This window comes from Podarcis bocagei (genome assembly GCF_964188305.1).
Source record: "Podarcis bocagei genome assembly, chromosome: W".
Lineage (NCBI taxonomy): Eukaryota > Metazoa > Chordata > Lepidosauria > Squamata > Lacertidae > Podarcis > Podarcis bocagei.
Window position 1 is genome coordinate 22932289 of NC_138131.1, and position 6324 is coordinate 22938612.

The window sequence follows — 6324 nt, forward strand, 5'->3', positions numbered from 1 at the left end:
TCCCTTAGCCGTTCCTCATAAGGCATCGTTTCCAGGCCTTTGACCATTTTGGTTGTGATATCCAAGATTCTTCTTTCTATGTAGCAGAAACACAAAACAACCTCTTTGCCTTTGTTTAGGCTTATTACACTACACTTTGCTTGTGTTAGGGTTAGGGTTACAGTTAGGGTTGGGGTTAGGGTTAGGGTTAGGGGTGGGGTAGGGTTGGGGTTGGGGTTGGGGTTGGGGTTGGGGTTGGGGTTGGGGTTAGCGTTAGGGTTAGGGTTAGGGTTAGGGTCGGGGTGAATGACCAAAGAAAGAACAATCCAAGCTTATTCGTCCTCTGCCTATTGAGATGGAACCAAACCACGTATGCTTGATTTGGGCTGATAAAAATCATGTCACTGCGATTTTTGGGTGATTGTGCATTCTAACCCCAAAAAACCCAATTTGAAATAAGCCCAATCAGAGCTTTATCATCTTCTTTTTATGTAGATGGCAGAGGACCTTTTTGCTTTGGTCGGGGGTGATTCCGAAAAAACACCCAAAAAACACGATGCGAATTGAAATAAGACCAATCAAAGGTTCGGGTTCGGGTTCGGGTTCGGGTTCGGGTTATGGTTATAGTTAGGGTTAGGGTTAGGGTTAGGGTTAGGGTTAGGGTCATTGTCAGGGTTAGGGTTAGGGTCAGGGTTAGGTTTAGGGTTACAGTTAGGGTCAGCGTTGGGGTTAGGGTTAGAGTTAGGGGTAGGGGTAGGGTTAGAGTAAAAGTGAATTACCACCGAAAGAACAATCGAAGCTTATTTGTCCTCCTTCTATTGCGATGGAAACAAAACACCTTTGATTTGGGGTGATAACAAAAATGTCACTCTGCGATTTTTGAGTGAATGTGCAACAAAAACACCAATTTGAAATAATTTGCAAAAAGGGTTTTCTTGTGTGTGTGTGTTTCTTTGTGGCTGATTAGCTGTTCTCCCTGTGCAAAGGTCTGAGGGGGCAGGGTTTTTGTTGAGGCAGGTGATTAGCTCTGGGAGGAGCTTATCAGAGCTAGCAGGGCAGCAGTTGAAGAAGGAGCAAAAAGGGTTTTCGTGTGTGTGTGTGTGTGTGTGTGTGTGTTTCTTTCTGGCTGTTCTCCCAGTGCAAAGGTCAGAGGGGGCAGGGTTTCTGTTGAGGCAGGTGATTAGCTCTGGGAGGAGCTTATCAGAGCTAGCAGTGCAGCAGTTGAAGAAGGAGCAAAAAGGGTTTTCTTGTGTGTGTGTGTTTCTTTGTGGCTGACTAGCTGTTCTCCCTGTGCAAAGGTCAGAGGGGGCAGGGTTTCTGTTGAGGCAGGTGATTTAGCTGTGGGAGAGGAGCTTATCAGAGCTAGCAGGGCAGCAGTTGAAGAAGGAGCAAAAAGGGTTTTCTTGTGTGTGTGTGTGTGTGTGTGTTTCTTTGTGGCTGATTAGCTGTTCTCCCTGTGCAAAGGTCAGAGGGGGCAGGGTTTCTGTTGAGGCAGGTGATTAGCTGTGGGATGAGCTTATCAGATCTAGCAGGGCAGCAGTTGACGAAGGAGCAAAAAGGGTTTTCGTGTTTGTGTGTGTGTTTCTTTGTGGCTGTTCTCCCAGTGCAAAGGTCAGAGGGGGCAGGGTTTCTGTTGAGGCAGGTGATTAGCTGTGGGAGGAGCTTATCAGAGCTAGCAGGGCAGCAGTTGAAGAAGGAGCAAAAAGGGTTTTCTTGTGTGTGTGTTTTTCTTTGTGACTGAGTAGCTGTTCTCCCTGTGCAAAGGTCAGAGGGGGCAGGGTTTCTGTTGAGGCAGGTGATTAGCTGTGGGAGGAGCTTATCAGAGCTAGCAGGGCAGCAGTTGACGAAGGAGCAAAAAGGGTTTTCGTGTGTGTGTGTGTGTGTGTGTGTTTCTTTGTGGCTGTTCTCCCAGTGCAAAGGTCAGAGGGGGCAGGGTTTTCTGTTGAGGCAGGTGATTAGCTCTGGGAGGAGCTTATTAGAGCTAGCAGTGCAGCAGTTGAAGAAAGAGCAAAAAGGGTTTTCTTGTGTCTGTGTGTTTCTTTGTGGCTGACTAGCTGTTCTCCCTGTGCAAAGGTCAGAGGGGGCAGGGTTTCTGTTGAGGCAGGTGATTAGCTGTGGGAGGAGCTTATCAGAGCTAGCAGGGCAGCAGTTGAAGAAGGAGCAAAAAGGGTTTTCGTGTTTGTGTGTGTGTGTTTCTTTGTGGCTGATTAGCTGTTCTCCCTGTGCAAAGGTCAGAGGGGGCAGGGTTTCTGTTGAGGCAGGTGATTAGCTGTGGGAGGAGCTTATCAGACCTAGCAGGGCAGCAGTTGAAGAAGGAGCAAAAAGGGTTTTCTTGTGTGTGTGTCTTTCTTTGTGGCTGATTAACTGTTCTCCCTGTGCAAAGGTCAGAGGGGGCAGGGTTTCTGTTGAGGCAGGTGATTAGCTGTGGGAGGAGCTTATCAGAGCTAGCAGGGCAGCAGTTGAAGGAGCAAAAAGCGTTTTCTTGTTTGTGTGTGTTTCTTTGTGGCTGATTAGTTGTTATTTGTCCTGTCTTCACGCTTTTTATGTTGGAGGACCGCTGTAGCCACCCCCAACGACACATTCTCAAGATGGAGGGGGAGGGAACAGCTGCAGTCGCCTGCAGTTCCTGCACAATGTTTGCCATCTTGCCAAAGGTTGCAGGCAGCTTTACCTGCAGCAATTGCATGTTGATTGCCCTCTTAAAAGACAAAGTCCAGCAACTGGAGGAACGTGTAGCTACGCTCCAAAGAATTAGAGAGCTGGAGCTCTTCTTGGAAGCAACAGAGCACACCGTCTCCACCAAGGAGGAGACAGGGGACTCCCCTGAGAAGGAGGCTAGTTCACCAACACAGGAGCCAGATATATGGAGAAATGTGACTCAAAGAAGTAGGAGGCCCAGGGTTCGCTCTGATTGTTTAGAAATACACAATCGCTTTGAGGTACTCTCCCCTAGCATGGAAGACGAAGAGCAGACTCCATTTGAGGATCTCTCCCTCATTACAGTCGATCAGGTATATGAAGATGAGAAGCAAAGTCAGTCCTGAGGGAATGTGCAGGCGACCTTGGAACGGACAGCTCACGGAAGAACCCCGACCAAACCTAAGAGGAGGTGTGTAGTGGTGATAGGGGATTCCCTACTGAGGGAACAGAAGCAGTGATCTGTGGGCCTGACAAGATGTCACGGGAACTGTGCTGTCTCCCCGGGGCTAAGATCCAATATGTAACTGAACGACTGCAAGGAATCATAAAACCCACTGACAAATACCCCTTCCTCTTGGTTCATGTGGGAACCAATGACACTGCAAGCAATAGCTTCCAGAAGATCAAAAGAGACTACGAGGCTCTCGGCAGGAAATTGAAGCAACTAAATGCACAAATTGTCATCTCATCTGTCCTCCGAGTTGACAACAAACTTGACATGATCCAACAGTGTGACGCGGCAGCTTAAAAAGCCAATGCAATTCTGGGCTGCATCAATAGGAGTATAGCATCTAGATCAAGGGAAGTAATAGTGCCACTGTATTCTGCTCTGGTCAGACCTCACCTGGAGTACTGTGTCCAGTTCTGGGCACCACAATTCAAGAAGGACACTCACAAACTGGAACGTTTCCAGAGGAGGACAACCAAAATGGTCAAAGTCCTGGAAACGATGCCTTATGAGGAACTGCTAAGTGAGCTGGGCATGTTTAGCCTGGAGAAGAGGAGGTTAAGGGGTGATATGATAGCCATGTTCAAATATATAAAAGGATGTCACATAGAGGAGGGAGAAAGGTTGTTTTCTGCTGCTCCAGAGAAGCGGACACGGAGCAATGGATCCAAACTACAAGAAAGAAGATTCCACTTAAACATTAGGAAGAACTTCCTGACAGTAAGAGCTGTTTGACAGTGGAATTTGCTGCCAAGGAGTGTGGTGGAGTCTCCTTCTTTGGAGGTCTTTAAGCAGAGGCTTGACAACCATATGTCAGGAGTGCTCTGATGGTGTTTCCTGCTTGGCAGGGGGTTGGACTCGATGGCCCTTGTGGTCTCTTCCAACTCTATGATTCTATGATTCTATGATTCTATTGTTTGTTTCCCTGCATGATTTTTACATCAAAAGTATCCTGTGGAAAGAGGATACTTAATATCAAGAACTGGTTAGAACTAAAATAGGGAACAGAAAGTATCGCTTTGAAAACTGGAAGTACTCGATGAACTGAGGGGGGGGGAGAGAAGAAGGAACTGTTCTCCACTTTCACTTTTAAAGAACAAAGGACAGTGAAAAGGAAGAGAAGGTTCCGACGCCATTAAAGAACTTGAAGCGTCGTAATCAACAACGCATTTTGGTGGCTTTGGTTGAATTAACTTATTTTTTTTGTTTGTTTGTTAATCCTGCTTATGTTATTACTGGAATTGGAATATAGTAATATTTAAAAGACACTAAAGTACTGATTCATTTCCTCAATTCCCTTTTCTTCACTTCCGAATTATGCCATAACAACGGAGGACACCTAGCGGATAGAATAAAATATTGCAATTTGTTTTTTCTTCTTCTTCCAATTTTACGGACTTTAATTAAAGGGTGCTCTCGGATACCAAGACAGACAGACTTTGGATGTTATAATATAGTCCTTCTCCCCCTCTTTGGGTTCGATAATATATATTCCCTTTCCTTTTTGATTACTTTTTTTTATTATTAGGATTAAAGTGCTAATATTTGAAGTTAGGAATCTGAAGAGACTATAAAATTGAAAATCAAACTGAAAATTGATAACTAAAGCCAAAAGGAAGAAGCAGACTGGGTAACTAAGTGGATTAGCCTGAGTGGAGGCAAGAAGAGGAACAGGAACAGACCCTGCTTGGTTGCTGGAATATATTTTGGGGTTATATTGGTATTATTTGGGGATTGTGTAAAATTTTGTAAACTTACTTGGCATTTTGGTTGAGGGGTTACAAATTATAATTTAGAAATTGAGATATAAAAATATTTTGGTACGTAATAGAGGGTTTTGGGTTAAATAAGATATAATGTCGAATCCAACAAAGAGGATGGAGGGGGGGACACCAACAGAAAGAAAAGGATCCAAGCAAGAAATAGACTTCAAAGCAGATATATTAAGAATGTTTGCGGAAATTAAACAAAGTGAAAAAAATTAGAAGTAAAATTAGAACAAGTAGATAATAAGATTGGGAAAATGGATAAAAAAATGGACGAAACAGTTAATGAACTGAAAGGGCAAATAAAGGAAGTATTTAGAAGAACACAATCCGTGGAAGAGGGATTGAAAAAGACGAGATTAGAAATGAAAGATGTGAAACGTGAAGAAGATAGGATTAAAGTGGAGATGATGGAACTGAGTAAAGCGCAAGAAGAAATGAAGGACGTAATAGCCATGAATGAACTAAGGCAGAGGGAAGTTAATTTGAGACTTAGAGCAGTCCCAGAATCACAAGGTGAAAACATTAAAGAGAAATTGATAACAGAATTAGGTCAATGGATGGAATTACCAGTAGAGGAAATGGCAAGATCGGTACAATCTGCATTTAGACTACGTGTAAAAACAACTAGAGTTAAAAAATTTGTAGGAGACTGCTTGATCACATTTAAAGAAAGGGAAATGAGAAATATGATTCTGCAAAAAAATAGAGAAAAAAGACTGAGCATTAATGGGAACTACATAATAATCTTTAAAGACATACCAATTAGATTACTGAGACGCAGAGAGCCGTATAAAGCATTGGTGCAGACGCTGAAGAAAAATAACATAGAATTCAAATGGGAGTTCCCGGAAGGTATTTCATTCATTTACAGAAGCAAGAGGCATAGACTGATAAGCCTAGAAGAAACTGGAAAATTCCTGAGAAAATATAAAGAACTGAGATCAGAAAAAGAAGAAGATAAAGGAGAAGAGGCAGCAGGAGGCGCAGACTCAGAGGAAGAAACAAGAAAGACATCAGGAGAAGAAGAGGAACAGGAGGAAGAAGAAACAGCTAAATTATAAAAGGAGAAACAAATCTATTTAAATTTAAATCACCATGGCGTTAAAAATTTGGAACTGGAACATTAATGAGATGAATGAGGAAAAAAAGGAATAAAATTGAACAAATCTTAAAAAAAGAAAACCTGGACATTATTTGCCTACAAGAGACACACGTAGCAAAAAGACACAAAAGAATATTGATTAATAAAAGATTAGGAAATGAGTTTATATCCTCAGATAAAGATAAAAAAGAGGAGTGGTCATCTATGTCAAAAACCAAATTGAAGCTCAACAAATTTTTAAAGATGAAGAAGGAAGGATAATAGCGGTCCAAATCAAATGGCAGGGAGAAAATCTAATTATAGTCGGGATCTATGCACCAAATGGT